A 16,262-nucleotide genomic window follows, 5' to 3' on the forward strand; every position below is an offset into this window, starting at 1 on the left:
TTATTGGAGTATAATTGCTTTACAGTGGTGTTACTTTCTGCTTTATAACAAAGTGAATCAGCTATACATATACATATATCCCCGTATCTCCTCCCTCTTGCATCTCCCTCCCACCCTCCCTATCCCCCCCTCTAGGTGGACACAAAGCGCTGAGCTGATCTCCCTGTGCTATGTGGCTGCTTCCCACTAGCTAGCTATTTTACATTTGGTAGTGTATATAAGTCCATGCCACTCTCTCACTTTGTCCCAGCCTACCCTTCCCCCTCCCCGTGTCCTCAAGTCCATTCTCTACGTCTGTGTCTTTATTCCTGTCCTGCCCCTAGGTTCTTCAGAACCATTTTTTTTTTTAGATTCCATATATATGTGTTAGCATATGGTATTTGTTTTTCTCTTTCTGACTTACTTCACTCTGTATGACAGACTCTAGGTCCATCCACCTCACTACAAATAACGCAATTTCCTTTCTTTTTATGGCTGAGTAATATTCCATTGTATATATGTGCCACATCTTCTTCATCCATTCATCTGTCGATGGACACTTAGGTTGCTTCCATGTCCTGGCTATTGTAAATAGAGCTACAATGAATATTGTGGTACATGACTCCTTTTTTTTTTAAAATTTATTTTAATTTTGGCTGTGTTGGGGCTTCATTGCTGTGCGCGGGTTTTCTCTAGTAGCGGGGGCTACTTTTAGTTGCAGTGCATGGGCTTCTCACTGCGGTGGCTTCTCTTGTTGCGGAGCACGGGCTCTAGGTGCACGGGCTTCAGTAGTTGTGGCGCACGGACTTAGTTGCTCCGCGGCATGTGGGATCTTCCTGGACCAAGGCTTGAACCTGTGTCCCCTGCATTGGCAGGTGGATTCTTAACCACTGCGCCACCAGGGAAGTCCCCATGACAACTTTATGAATTATGGTTTTCACAGGGTATATGCCCAGTAGTGGGATTGCTGGGTCGTATGGTAGTTCTATTTTTAGCTTTTTAAGGAACCTCCATACTGTTCTCCATAGTGGCTGTATCAATTTACATTCCCACCAACAGTACACGAGGGTTCCCTTTTCTCCACACCCTCTCCAGCATTTATTGTTTGTAGATTTTTTGGTGATGGCCATTCTGACCGGAGTGAGGTGATACCTCATTGTAGTTTTGATTTGCATTTCTCTAATGATTAGTGATGTTGAGCATCCTTTCATGTGTTTGTTGGCAATCTGTATGTCTTCTCTGGAGAAATGTCTATTTGGGTCTTCTGCCCATTTTTGGATTGGGTTGTTTGTTTTTTTCATATTGAGCTGCATGAGCTGCTTGTAAATTTTGGAGATTAATCCTTTGTCAGCTGCTTCATTTGCAAATATTTTCTCCCATTCTGAGGATTGTCTTTTCATCTTGTTTATGATTTCCTTTGCTGTGCAAAAGCTTTTCAGTGTCATTAGGTCCCATTTGTTTATTTTTGTTTTTATTTCCATTTCTCTAGGAGGTGGGTCAAAAAAGTTCTTGCCATGATTTATGTCATAGAGTGTTCTGCCTATGTTTTCCTCTAAGAGTTTGATAGTGTCTGGCCTTAAATTTAGGTCTTTAATCCATTTTGAGTTTATTTTTGTGTATGGTGTTAGAGAGTGTTCTAATTTCATTGTTTTACATGTAGCTGTCCAGTTTTCCCAGCACCACTTATTGAAGAGGCTGTCTTTTCTTCATTGTATATTCTTGCCTCCTTTATCAATGATAAGGTGACCATATGTGTGTGGGTTTAACTCTGGGCTTTCTCTCCTGTTCCATTGGTCTGTATTTCAGTTTTTGTGCCAGTACTATACTGTCTTGATTACTGTAGCTTTGTAGTATTGTCTGAAGTCCGGGAGCCTGATTCCTCCAGCTCTGTTTTTCTTTCTCAAGACTGCTTTGGCTATTCGGGGTCTTTTGTGTTTCCATACAAATTGTGAATTTTTTTGTTCTAGTTCTGTGAAAAATGCCATTGGTAGTTTGATAGGGATTGCATTGACTCTGTAGATTGCTTTGGGCAGTAGAGTCATTTTCACAATGTTGATTCTTCCAATCCAGGAACATGGTATGTGTCTCCATCTGTTTGTATCATCTTCAACTTCTTTCATCAGTGTCTTATAGTTTTCAGCATACAGGTCTTCTGTCTCCTTAGATAGGATTATTCCTAGGTATTTTATTGTTTTTGTTGCAATGGTAAATGGGAGTGTTTTCTTAATTTCTGTTTCAGATTCTTCATTGTTAGTGTATAGGAATGCAAGAGATTTCTGTGCATTAATTTTGTATCCTGCTACTTTACCAAATTCATCGATTAGCTCTAGTAGTTTTCTGGTAATGTCTTTAGGAGCCTCTATGTATAGTATCATGTCATCTGCAAACAGTGACAGCTTTACTTCTTCTTTTCCAATTTGGATTCCTTTTATTTCTATTTCTTCTCTGATTGCTGTGGCTAACGCTTCCAAAACTATGTTGAATAATAGTGGTGAGAGTGGGCAACCTTGTCTTGTTCCTGATCTTAGTGGAAATGGTTCAGTTTTTCACCATTGAGAATGATGTTGGCTGTGGGTTTGTCATATATGGCCTTTATTATGTTGAGGTAAGTTCCCTCTCTGCCTACTTTTTGGAGGGTTTTTATCATAAATGGGTGTTGAATTTTGTCAAAAGCTTTTTCTGCATCAGTTGAGATGATCATATGGTTTTTCTCCTTCAATTTGTTAATATGGTGTATCACATTGATTGATTTGCACATATTGAAGAATCCTTGCATTCCTGGGATAAACCCCACTTGATCATAATGTATGATCCTTTTAATGTGCTGTTGGATTCTGTTTGCTAGTATGTTGTTGAGGATTTTTGCATCTATGTTCATCATTGATATTGGCCTGTAGTTTTCTTTTTTTTATAACATCTTTGTCTGGTTTTGGTATCAGGGTGATGGTGGCCTCATAGGATGAGTTTGGGAGTGTTCCTCCCTCTGCTGTATTTTGGAAGAGTTTGAGAAGGATGGGTGTTAGCTCTTCTCTAAATGTTTGATAGAATTCGCCTGTGAAGCCATCTGGTCCTGGGCTTTTGTTTGTTGGAAGATTTTTAATCACAGCCTCAATTTCAGTGCTTGTGATTGGTCTGTTTATATTTTCTATTTCTTCCTGGTTCAGTCTCAGAAGGTTGTGCTTTTCTAAGAATTTGTCCATTTCTTCCAGGTTGTCCATTTTATTGGCATATAGTTGCTTGTAGTAATCTCTCATGATCCTTTGTATTTCTTCAGTGTCAGTTGTTACTTCTCCTTTTTCATTTCTAATTCTATTGATTTGAGTCTTCTGCCTTTTTTTCCTGATGAGTCTGGCTAATTGTTTATCAATTTTGTTTATCTTCTCAAAGAACAAGCTTTTAGTTTTATTGATCTTTGCTATTGTTTCCTTCATTTCTTTTTCATTTATTTTTGCTCTGATCTTTATGATTTCTTTCCTTCTGCTAACTTTGGGGATTTTTTGTTCTTCTTTCTTTAATTGCTTTAGGCGTAAGGTTAGATTGTTTATTTGAGATGTTTCTTGTTTCTTGAGGTAGGATTGTATTGCTATAAACTTCCCTCCTAGAACTGCTTTTGCTGTATCCTATAGGGTTTTTTTTTTTTTTAAAGTTTGGCTTTTTTTTTTTTTTAATTTTTTTTTTTTTTTTTTAGAAATTCACGTTCTTTTATTTATTTATTTATGACTGTGTTGAGTCTTCGTTTCTGTGCGAGGGCTTTCTCTAGTTGCGGCAAGTGGGGACCACTCTTCATCGCGGTGCGCGGGCCTCTCACCATCGCGGCCTCTCTTGTTGCGGAGCACAGGCTCCAGACGCGCAGGCTCAGTAATTGTGGCTCACGGGCCCAGTTGCTCCGTGGCATGTGGGATCTTCCCAGACCAGGGCTCGAACCCGTGTCCCCTGCATTGGCAGGCAGATTCTCAACCACTGCGCCACCAGGGAAGCCCTTAATTTTTACACTTTATTTATTTATTTATTTTTGGCTGCATTGGGTCTTCGTTTCTGTGCATGGGCTTTCTCTATCTGCGGCGAGTGGGGGCCACTCTTCATCGCGCTGCACGGGCCTCTCACTGTTGCAGCCTCTCCCGTTGCGGAGCACAGGCTCCAAACACGCAGGCTCAGTAGTTGTGGCTCACGGGCCCAGTTGCTCCGCGGCATGTGGGATCTTCCCAGACCAGGGCTCGAACCCGTGTCCCCTGCATTGGCAGGCAGACTCTCAACCACTGCGCCACCAGGGAAGCCCTATCCTATAGGTTTTGAGTCATCGTGTTTTCATTGTCATTTGTTTCTAGGTATTTTTTGATTTCCTTGTTGATTTCTTCAGTGATCTCTTGGTTATTAAGTACTGTATTGTTTAGCCTCCATGTGTTTGTATTTTTTACAGTTTTTTTCCTGTAATTGATATCTAGTCTCATAGCATTGTAGTTGGAAAAGATACTTCATACGATTTCAATTTTCTTAAATTTATTAAGGCTTGATTTCTGACCCAAGGTAGGATCTATCCTGGAGAATGTTCCATGAGCACTTGAGAAGAAAGTGTATTCTGTTGTTTTTGGATCGAATGTCCTATAAATATCAATTAAGTCCATCTTGTTTAATGTGTCATTTAAAGCTTGTGTTTCCTTTTTTATTTTCATTTTGGATGATCTGTCCATTGGTGAAAGTGGGGTGTTAAAGTCCCCTACTATTATTGTGTTACTGTCAATTTCCCCTTTTATGGCTGTTAGCATTTGCCTTATGTATTGAGGTGCTCTTATGTTGGGTGCATAAATATACAATTGTTATATCTTCTTCTTGGATTGATCCCTTGATAATTATGTAGTGTCCTTCTTTGTCTCTTTTAATAGTCTTTATTTTAAAGTCTATTTTGTCTGATGTGAGAATTTCTACTCCAGCTTTCTTTTGATTTCCCTTTGCATGGAATATCTTTTTCCATCCCCTCACTTTCAGTCTGTACGTGTCCCTAGGTCTGAAGTGGGTCTCTTGTAGACAGCATATATACAGGTCTTGTTCTTGTATCCATTCAGCCAGTCTATGTCTTTTGGTGGGAGCATTTAATCCATTTACATTTAAGGTAGTTATCGATATATATGTTCCTATTACCATTTTCTTAATTGTTTTGGGTTTGTTATTGTAGGTCTTTTCCTTCTCTTGTGTTTCCTGCCTAGAGAAGTTCATTTAACATTTGTTGTAAAGCTGGTTAGGTGGTGCTGAATTCTCTTAGCTTTTGCTTGTCTGTAAAGGTTTTAATTTCTCCATTGAATCTGAATGAGATCCTTGTTGGTAGAGTAATATTGGTTGTAGGTTCTTCCCTTTCATCACTTTAAGTATGTCCTGCCACTCCCTTCTGGCTTGCAGAGTTTCTGCTGAAAGATCAGCTGTTAACCTTATGGGGATTCCCTTGTATGTTATTTGTTGTTTTTCCCTTGCTGCTTTTAATATTTGTTCTTTGTATTTAATTTTTGATAGTTTGATTTATATGTGTCTTGGCGTGTTTCTCCTTGGATTTATCCTGTATGGGACTCTCTGCGCTTCCTGGACTTGATTAACTATTTCCTTTCCCATATTAGGGAAGTTTTCTACTATAATCTCTTCAAATATTTTCTCAGTCCCTTTCTTTTTCTCTTCCTCTTCTGGGACCCCTATAATTCGAATGTTGGTGCGTTTAATGTTGTCCCAGAGGTCTCTGAGACTGTCCTCAATTCCTTTCATTAATTTTTCTTTATTCTGCTCTGCAGTAGTTATTTCCACTATTTTATCTTCCTGATCACTTATCCGTTCTTGTGCCTCAGTTATTCTGCTACTGATTCCTTCTAGAGTATTTTTAATTTCATTTATTGTGTTATTTGTCATTGTTTGTTTGCTCTTTAGTTCTTCTAGGTCCTTGTTAAACATTTCTTGTATTTTCTCCATTCTATTTCCAAGATTTTGGATCATCTTTACTATCATTACTCTGAATTCTTTTTCAGGTTGACTGCCTATTTCCTCTTCATTTGTTTGGTCTGGTGGGTTTTTACCTTGGTCCTTCATCTGCTGTGTGTTTCTCTGTCTTCTCATTTTGCTTATTAACTTACTGTGTTTGGGGTCTCCCTTTCGCAGGCTGCAGGTTCGTAGTTCCTGTTGTTTTTGGTGTATGCCTCCAGGGGCTAAGGTTGGTTCAGTGGATTTTGTAGGCTTCCTGGTGGAGGGACTGGTGCCTGTGTTCTGGTGGGTGAGGCTGGATCTTGTCTTTCTGGTGGGCAGGACCGCATCTGGTGGTGTGTTTTGGGGTGTCTGTGAACTTATTATGATTTTAGGCAGCCTCTCTTCTAATGGGTGGGTTGTGTTCCTGTCTTGCTAGTTGTTTGGCATGGGGTGTCCAGCACTGTAGCTTGCTGGTCATTGAGTGGAGCTGGGTCTTAGCATTGAGATGGAGATCTCTGGGAGAGCTTTCGCTGTTTGACATTATGTGGAGCCGGGAGGTGTCTGGTGGACCAATGTCCTGAACTCGGCTCTCCCACCTCAGAGGCTCAGGCCTGACACCCGGCTGGGGCACCAAGACCCTGTCAGCCACACAGCTCAGAAAAAAAGGAAGAACAAAAGAAAGAAAGAAAGAAAAAATAAAAATTAAAAAAGTTATTAAAATAAAAAATAATTATTAAAAATAAAAAAGATTAAAAAGTAATGAAAAAAAGAAAAAAAAAAAGAGAGCAACCAAACCAAAAAACAAATCCACCAATGATAACCAGTGCTAAAAACTATACTAAAAAAAAAAAAAAAAGGACAGACAGACCCCTAGGATAAATGGTAAAAGTGAAGGTATACAGACAGAATCACACACAGAAGCATACACATACACACTCAGAGAAAGAGAAAAAGGAAACAAATATATCTATCGTTGCTCCCAAAGTCCACCTCCTCAATTTGGGATCATTCGTTGTCTATTCAGGTATTCAACAGATGCAGGTACATCAAGTTGTTTGTGGAGCTTTAATCCGCTGCTTCTGAGGCTGCTGGGAGAGATTTCCCTTTCTCTTCTTTGTTTGCACAGCTCCCGGGGTTCAGCTTTGGATTTGGCCCTGCCTCTGCGTGTAGGTCGCCTGTGGGCGTCTGTTCTTCGCTCACACAGGACGGGGTTAAAGGAGCAGCTGCTTCGGGGGCTCTGGCTCACTCAGGCCGGGGGTAGGGAGCGGAACAGATGCGGGGCGAGCCTGCGGCGGCAGAGACCGGCGTGACGTTGCACCAGCCTGAGGCGCGCCGTGCATTCTCCCGGGGAAGGTGTCCCTGGATCCCGGGACCCTGGCGGTGGTGGGCTGCACAGGCTCTCAGGAGGGGAGGTGTGGAGAGTGACCTGTGCTTGCACACAGGCTTCTTGGTGGCGGCAGCAGCAGCCTTAGTGTCCCATGCCCGTCTCTGGGGTCCGTGCTGATAGCCGCGGCTCGCGCCCGTCTCTGGGGTCCGCGCTGATAGCCGCGGCTCGCGCTCGTCTCTGGAGGTCGGTTAGGCGGTGCTCTGAATCCCCTCTCCTCGCGCACCCCGAAACAATGGTCTCTTGCCTGTTCGGCAGCTCCAGACTTTTTCCCGGACTCCCTCCCGGCTAGCTGTGGCGCACTCGCCCCCTTCAGGCTGTGTTCACGCCCCAACCCCAGTCCTCTCCCTGCGATCCAACCGAAGCCCGAGCCTCAGCTCCCAGCCCCGCCCACCCCGGCGGGTGAGCAGACAAGCGTCTCGGGCTGGTGAGTGCTGGTTGGCGCCGAGCCTCTGTGCGGGAATCTCTCCTCTTTGCCCTCCGCACCCCTGTTGCTGCGCTCTCCTCCGTGGCTCCGATGCTTCCCCCCTCCACCACCCGCAGTCTCCGCCCGCGAAGGGGCTTCCTAGTGTGTGGAAACCTTTCCTCCTTCTTGGCTCCCTCCCACTGGTGCAGGTCCCGTCCCTATTCTTTGATCTCTTTTTTCTTTTTTCTTTTGCCCTACCCAGGTACGTGGGGATTTTCTTGCCTTTTGGGTGGTCTGAGGTCTTCTGCCAGCGTTCAGTGGGTGTTCTGTAGGAGCAGTTCCACGTGTAGATGTATTTCTGATGGATTTTTGGGGAGGAAGGTGATCTCCACGTCTTACTCTTCTGCCATCTTGAAGGTCCCCCCTTTCCTTGTTCTTAGACTAAAACCCAGTGTCCTCCACACAGCCCACAAGGCCTGTCCGGGGGTCTCCTGCCCTTTCCCAGCCCCGCTGACTGCAGGCGGGGGGCGTCCTTGCCCTTTCTTGGCTTTGAGTGCTGCACCTGCCGCTCTGCCTGCTGGATGCGGTGCTCCTGCTTCTCCCCTGGGTGGCCCTTTCTCACCCTCAGTTCTCACCCATCTCTCACCTCCTTAGAAAGGCCTGGTCTGTCTGACCACATTGTCTCATGTGCCCCCCATGGAAGTTTGTTTACTTTGTGACCACATGTAGCAGTTTGTAATTATTTGTTTGTTTGGTTATTTATCCTTATAGTCTGTCTGCCCCTTTGGACGGTAACTCCTTGAGGGCTGGCATCATGTCTGTCTTATCTAGTGCTACACAGCAGAGAGTATAATGCCTGACACCTGCAGGGGCTCAATAAATAGTTAATGAAGAAAATATTTATCGATCTATGTACCTATGGATAGGTACCTGTACAGATATAGATCTATATATCTATCTATCATCTACCTTTCTGTATCTACCTATCTATCAATCTACCTACCTACCTATATATACCTTACTTTTCATTTCACAGGCTTATGCAAGTGTTAGAGGATTTGGGTGGAAACACACACACACACACACACGCACGCAGTTTTTAGAGATCAGAAAGTAGCAGGCAGACTTCATACACATATAGATAATAGATAATCACCAAGTGCCTTGAATTATTCAGGCAGCATTCCTACCTAATCATCATCCCATTTTCTCTCCACATGACAGTTATCCGAGTCAGTACGAACTTGAATCAGGACCCTTGTGGGAGTGGTTAGAGCAGGAGACTTGAAAGGCAGGTGACATTCATTGAGTGTCAGCTGTGTGCTACATAGTGTTGGATGCTTTGTGCTATGTTTTACTCAATCTTTATAGCAACCTACGAACTAGAGTCATTTGCCCATTATACAAATGACACTGGGAAGATTATTTAATCTCTCAAAGGAAATAAGTGGCAGAATCAGGACCGGAGGCTCCTGCCCATTAGGTAATGCTGCAGATTGCAAGGAGCCCTTTCTTCGGAGATATGATCTGAACATACGGGTGCCAGAAAGAGTAATTTCAAATTGCAAGCTAACACCAGCGTGAGCCCAAGAAATGAAAAGTAAGAGAATCATCAGTGTGCGTTTGAGTTCACCAAGAAAGGAGGTGAAATCAAGAGATTTGGGTGGAACTAAGGAAACTTATTTGTCAGCAGAATTGGGAGCAGGGAGTGGTGAGCTGAAAATTATGGAATGCTTTCCTGGGTAAAATTCATCAGTCTCAGACCTTCTTTTCCCGAAATGTGCATCATGGAATTTTGGATTACAGAGAAAGTTGCTAAGCATTATAGAAAAAGAGCATTATGGTAAAGTAAGTTTGGGAATTCCTAGTTTAGAGGATTTCTTAACTGCAGGAATTCTCAGAGCCTTTAATATGCTGGTGCACATTGTCAATTTCCAAGGATAGGACGTGGCATCTCTCTGGACCTTTGGTGTCTTCAGATGCCCTTGGGGCAGTGTACTTCTACCTGACGTGGACCTTTTGTGTCTTCAGATGCCCTTGGGGTAGTGTACTTCTGCCTAACATGGCCTTCCAGGGGTGTTAGGGAAGAGCCTGACCATCTCCTTGTTCTCTCATAATAGCAATAGGCCCTCTGGAAATGGAGGCACAGTGCAGAGAGCAGTGATAATGCCAGGTCACTTCTATATGGTGTTTCATTTAAGCCTCACAAAAACCCAAGAGGTAGATTTTATTATTCTTTGGGCGACATGCCCTGTTGGTGCCCCTACCCATATCCTGTTGCCCTTACCTATCCTGCAGGTGGAGGTGGCTGGATTTTGAATTATCAGCATCAGTATTTCTTTGTCTGAGATCTTTCTCCAGTCACTGAAGCCTGCTTGTGGGCCTGCCACCAGGTCATAAGCACTCGGGAATTAACGCTCCCCTCAACCAGTGGAAAGCTCTGCATGTACCTTCTACACAGGCTGACGAGTCCCCCCGCAGGATTCTGCTCCAGGGGTCCACAGTGATACTTGCATGATAAACTCTTCATTGCTGCCTTCTTTCCCATCCCTTTCTCATGTCCCTACTCCCCTACTGGTGTTTCCTGAGATCACCCCCCCAAATAAACTATGTGCAAATTCTTTTCTCAGGCTCTGCTTTGGAGGAAGCCAAATTAAAATACCCCATTTTACAAAAAACAAAAAAGCAAAACAAAAACATAATAAAAAAATCCAGAGTCTCCAAGAGGTCGCAGAAGGTAGCTCAGCTCACAGCTTATAAATGATAATGCCAAGATTTAAATTTAATCAGTGCATTTATTGAGCACCTACTATATGCCTGGCAGCAGCCTAGATGCTGAGATGACAGGACGAAAAAGAACCCTCTGTCTTGAACAATAAACAGAAATAAATTAGTCCAGATCTGTCTTCAAAGTCTCTGCCCTTAACCAGAGTACTCTACAAATTCTCCAAGCATAGACATTTGACCCCTTCTAAGCTAGGAGACCCATGTCACTGTGTCAGGCCCATGGTGACCCCTGTGTCAGAGCTGATATTCAGCTCCTACACTGCCCTCTCGGCCCCCCCAAAATGTATCAGATAAAGTCTTTTGGTTCATGATAAATGCCAGAGAAAATTGCAAGATTCGCTGACTCAATGATTTTCCTGCTCAGTGTAACATCTTTCTTAATTAATGAGTTGCAGTTAGCATTTATAAAAAGAAATCATTCTACAAGATGAGGCCACTGAGATGTAACATCTTGTTCCAAAGCTGTCCTCCTGGTGTGAGTGGGATCGTTCGGAAATTAGGCATCTTAATAAGCCTAGTGCTCCAGCATCAAGTGCATCTGGTCCAGCTGGGCGGCCAGGCTCTGAGACAGACACAGGGAAGTTTACAGGAATGAGTCAGTGCTCCATAGACAGTAGCCTTTGTTCATGGTTATAAAGTAGCTACAGAAACTGTAGTTTTATGAGAATGATTTTTAGTTTTCCTTTTTTGGCTATTTTAAAAATATTATTTCTTTGTTCATGAGTGACCTCTAGAAGCACAGAGACACATAATTATAGAAACTTGATGTGAAAGAGACATTAGAGATTATCTACTACTAATTCTTCAAGTTTCTTGCTTCCTTGCTTCCTCCTTCCCCCCTCCCCACCCCCTCCCTCCCCCATCTCCCTCCCTCCCCCCAACTCCCTCCCTCCCTCCCTCCGTCCCTTCCTTCCTTCCTTCCTTCCTTCCTTCCTTCCTTCCTTCCTTCCTTCCTTCCTTCCTTCCGGTGAGAAACCTAAATCATAAGGAGAGAAAATGACTGGTCTAAGGTGACAGGGTATGCTGGAGCATTCCTGAAACTAGAATCTACTTAGTTCTAACTGTCATACATATGTTCTTTCCATACCCACCAGAAGTCTTAAGTTTTTATGCTTTTTATTGTCTCCTCTGTCTCTCTCAGCACTTCTGACATAAGAATTCTAATGAAAGGAAGTCTAAATTATCAACCAGCATAAGGTTGTTGCATTATCTGTGGGTTTCTGTCCTGTGGACCATGCTCTCAGCACTCTTAAGCTATTCATAGTCTGTTCCAAAAAAATGATTATTCATGTGCTGTTTTTCATTTTTGCTTTTTTGTTATTGTTTGTGCTTCATTACAGTAGGGACCATGTCTTACAGTGTTTCTGGCCCTGACAGCTCCTCAAAAAGGACCAAACATGTAATAGCAATGCAGTGAATTATTGCTGATTAATTCATTTCTTTCATCTATATTCTTCCCCTTTGTTTGCTGGGTTTGAAACTGGTACCCACTGGTTTCCTCCCTTGTCCCCTCATGCAGTCAGTGAAATGGCCACAAAGAAGGCATCTGATGGAAGAAGAGGAAAGGGCTGGCCTCTTTTGCCCCCCTAATTGAATAATCAGTCCAGAATAATGGTGGGTTGATTTTATTTGCAAACCCACACCTCAGGCAGTGGGTAAAGAAAAACAGCATAAGTAATAACGCGAGTGTGTTGTTCATTTACATCCTCAGTGCATCTGTGGCAGGAAGAATCCACTTATTGTTAATGATAAAGGAGTGACCCACCTTATTTATTTTCGCATAAATCATGTCTCGGCAGGCGTTTTCATAGTCCCAGACCAGCTTGCTGCTGTTTGTCTTGTCTCTGAGATTGTCCCTGCTGTGGATGAGCTATTTCATAGAGATCAAGCATCACTGCTTAAGTGTGATCCATCTTCATCAGTGAAGTCATATACTGTAAGGACTTTCGAGATGTTATCTATTGCCACATGACCATTAAGCAGATGGTTTTGTGCCTCCTGCCCTCATTCTGTGAAAGGATGGCGATTTCAGTCCTCATCTCCTGTCACTCAGAGCCCGTAGGCAGAGATGGGTGAAGCTGATGGAACTGATGGGGGTCAGTGATGCCTGCCATTCAAACTCAGATCAGGGACCTCCTTGTGCTCAGGGACAAATCAGGGTTAAGGATGCAGGCTGAGACCGCAGATGGCTTATTTCACTAAGCAGTGCTAAATCTGGGTTTGAACTGGGCAACCCCACAGCACAAGGTCTTGCCTAACAGATACTGTAACTGCCTGAACCGGTTGGCAAAGGTTTTGAGGGTAACAAAGGGTTTACGAGCTAAGCCCAACTTATATTCATTTCCTCATTTCTTCGACACGTATTTAATGAATGTTACCATGTGCTGAACACCTAGGATGTGAACAGAAAGAGACAGAAGTTATATAGCTATTTATTTGTAGGAAAAAAATGTGCTGATGAAAGCACACGAGCCAAGGACTTTGGAATCACGAAGTGGGACTTGCTAACTTGCTTCTGATCTGAATAAATTGTTTTATGCCTTTAACATAGCTGTACTCAGGACTTATTAAAAACATGATGCACGTGGGGAGGGGCGTGACAGTCCTTCCTTTGGCAGAAACTCTTTCTCCTCTTAGGTTAAAAAGATTTCCAGATCCTCACAAATCAAAACCAGAGGTGTGAATCACCTTTGTTCAGCAAGGGAAAATCATTTTAAGCAAGAGCAATGTGCCCGGCTGTGCATTACAGATTATACACAAAGAAGAGAGACAGAGCCCCTGACCTTGAGGATTTCATAGTCTGAAATGATGTATAAGTGCCTGAATTAAGCTAGGAAAATAAAAAGAGCATGATATCAGGCGCTAAAATGAGTATTACAGGGAACCGAAGGAAATACCAAGAGTTACTAACTTGAAAAAGCACCAGTTAGCAAATTAACTATTCCTTCCTCCCATCAAAATGTTGTTAAATCAGAGGTTGGCAAGCTGTGACTTGCAGGCTAAATCTGGTCCTCCACCTATCTTTGTAAATAAAGTTTTATTGGAAGGTAGTCAACCCCATTTTCTTACTTATTGTCTGTGGCTGGTTTTCACACTACAGTGGCCAAGTTGAGTAGTTTCAACAGAGATTGTGTGGCTCGCAAAGCCTGAGATATTTATTATTGGTCCTTCATAGAAAACAACATTGCCGCCCCTGATTTTGATTGTCCAAGTTTATCCTGTTGTTAATTTAAAGCATCAGAACACAACATAGCTGGTGGCAAATTAATTCCGCCAAAACCAAACACTTCATTTTCATCCTTTCAGTTTACCTTAAATTAATTTCGAGCATCAGAATTAAACATAGCCAAATCCTGGGGAACCTGAGACCCTTATGAAAGTGTTTTTACTGACCTGAGATTCAGCGTTCTGCTTTCTGCCTTTATAGAAAGCTAAATCAGGAGCATCCATTTGGAAGGAGTGCCTCTGTTCTTTGTAAACTGTAATTGAAGGTATAATTCACTGTGTTCCTCAGTCTTTATTCAAAGCCTCTGGCACAAAAATTCTGCTTGAATTTAATTTTAGGTTAACGTTGATCTCTGAATTGTCTTTATCGGTTTTCCCAGTTCACAGTCACAACCCTGGTATATGTTTCTCTCTTGCCATTGGTGACAGAAAATGCAGAGCCAATTAAAGAGAGGAACTTAGTAATGGACTCATTGCAGGTGCCAGGGCTGGGACTAGGGTGAGGCAAGAGAGGGGCAGAGGGTGCAAACTTTAAGGAGGCACTCACTCTCGAGGCGATGAAAGGCAGGGTTGACCTTAAAAAGGGGCGCTGCCTTAAATTTTGTGCCCTAGGTGCCTCTTAGGCCTCACTCTTGTCCTGCTGCTGGCAGATGCTTGGTAACGTCCATCCCCTCTAATTCCAGAAAGCAGGAGCCCTGTCCTAGTTTATCCCTATATATGGGTTTTGATTTTTTTTTTTCATCATGTAAACTGAGTCAGGTCCTCCTTGCAGTAGAGAGGGGTACAGATCTCAAAAAATCAAACCTGTGTGCACTTCAGTGACCAGGGACAGCCGTCTGTCCCCTGTGGGTCCAAATGTCAGGCAGGGGGGAAGTGCAGGGCTCTGTGTCAGCTTCCCAGCGGGGGCTCAGCCTGGGAAGTAGGGTTAGGGAGGGTTAGACCAGTTCTCTTTGTTGAGCTCAGGTTTTCATCTTGGGGAAGAGGCGGGGATATTGGACAGGGCTGGATTCATTTGTCTCCAACGTCACACATGGTGTGCTAGGAGAGACAGAACCTGTGACTTTGGAAATGGAGGAAACTACAGGGACCAAGAAATTCAGTGCTACTGGGTGGTGAGGGGGAGGCTGGGGAAGGAAGAGGGGGCTGAATCACAGACTGCTCTGCCCCCTTAGATGGTTAGTTCTCAGGAGGGAGGGAGGAAGGAAGGAGGGAGGGAGGAAGGAAGGAGAGAGGGAGGAAGGAAGGAGGGAGGGAGGAAGGAAGAAAAGGGAGGGAGGAAGGAAGGAAGGGAGGACAGAAGGAAGGGAGGGAGGGAGGAAGGAAGGAAGGAAAAGAGGGAGGGAGGAAGGGGGGAAAAGGAGGGAGGAAGGAAGGGAGAGGGGGAAGGGAGGGAGGGGAGGGAGAGGGAAGGGAGGGAGGGGGAAGGGAGGGAGGGAGGAAGGGAGGGAGGGAGGGGGGAAGATGGCATACAGTGCAAGGAGGCAGATGAACTGGAGATTAGGCAAAATTTTCTTGAACAGCTGGACCAGGGACCAAAGCAAAGCATCGTTTTCCCTTGTAATTTGAGGTCTGTGAAAATACCACAAGCTTCTAGTTTCCAATTTTAAAAAGAGTAGAAGTGTGAGGAAATGACCTGGAGGCACTTAATTCAAATGATCTGGGATTTGGGGAATAAACTGTAGTACAAGTAATATGTGCCTGGTCATAGGTTCACCCTTGACATTTGTCTTGCCTGTTTCAGATCACAGAGGTTGGATGGCTGTTTTGTCAGCTAAAAATAGGGCCATGGCTTGCCTGCAAGTGGAGTTGGTTTTAGTTCACAATTTGTTTCCCAGTTTGCCCCTTTATCCTCTGTCCTCTGCACCTGCTCTCCTCCCCCAGGCCCAGGTGGAGCTCTAGTTTTTCTTTCACCCCTATCAACCCCTTATTTTCTAACCGAGGGATCAATGACCCCTAGGCAGTTGTGCATTTTAATAGGATCAGACCATTAGACCCAAGGAAGAGGGGTCAAGTACAGGGGCTTCAGAGGAGACCAGGAATGAGTACTTACGTAACACATTTTCTGGGTTAGGCGTTTAAAAATACATGTTAAATCAATTTATTTTCCCAACCCCTTAGAGGCATAATTATTATCTCTGTATTTTACATGCAGTAGTAGGCTTGCAGGTTTCATATAACTAGCCCAGGTTCTCAGAGTGTGTAAGGAAGGAAGCTAGGGTTCAAACCCATATCTATCTGATACATAGGTCTTTCTTACTATGTAATGCTGCTGCTCTAATGGTGAAATTTCAGGCACCAATGAACAAGTGAGGGGAGAGGTTTATCTGGAGGTCTTCTGCTAAAATAAAATGATACATAGGTGGTCCTATCTAGCTAAATACAATTGTAGATCATAAACTGCTCCACAAGAGTATAAATTCCTTGGGGATGGATTTATATCTAATCTTACTTGCATCTGCAGTGTGTCTAGCCCAGTATCTGACTCATAGTAATAATAATAGCAAACACTCTCTGATACTTACTATGAACCAAGGACAGTTTTAA

At 43.4% G+C, this 16,262-nt stretch overlaps 2 protein-coding genes across 15 annotated transcripts in view; one reads left to right on the top strand and one right to left on the bottom strand.

Moving 5' to 3' along the window:
- The window catches only part of KCNMA1 (potassium calcium-activated channel subfamily M alpha 1), a 786,057-nt gene that overhangs the window by 495,945 nt on the left and 273,850 nt on the right, over positions 1 to 16,262 (top strand). The window lies entirely within an intron of this gene.
- The window catches only part of LRMDA (leucine rich melanocyte differentiation associated), a 1,782,822-nt gene continuing 1,770,462 nt past the window's right edge, over positions 3,903 to 16,262 (bottom strand). Inside the window, exon 12 of the transcript XR_009497876.1 lies at positions 3,903 to 3,958. The gene's annotated coding sequence lies outside the window, so the exon portion shown is untranslated. The remainder of the gene's footprint in view (positions 3,959 to 16,262) is intronic.

The sequence above is a fragment of the Balaenoptera ricei genome, chromosome 16 (assembly GCF_028023285.1).
Source record: "Balaenoptera ricei isolate mBalRic1 chromosome 16, mBalRic1.hap2, whole genome shotgun sequence".
NCBI lineage: Eukaryota > Metazoa > Chordata > Mammalia > Artiodactyla > Balaenopteridae > Balaenoptera > Balaenoptera ricei.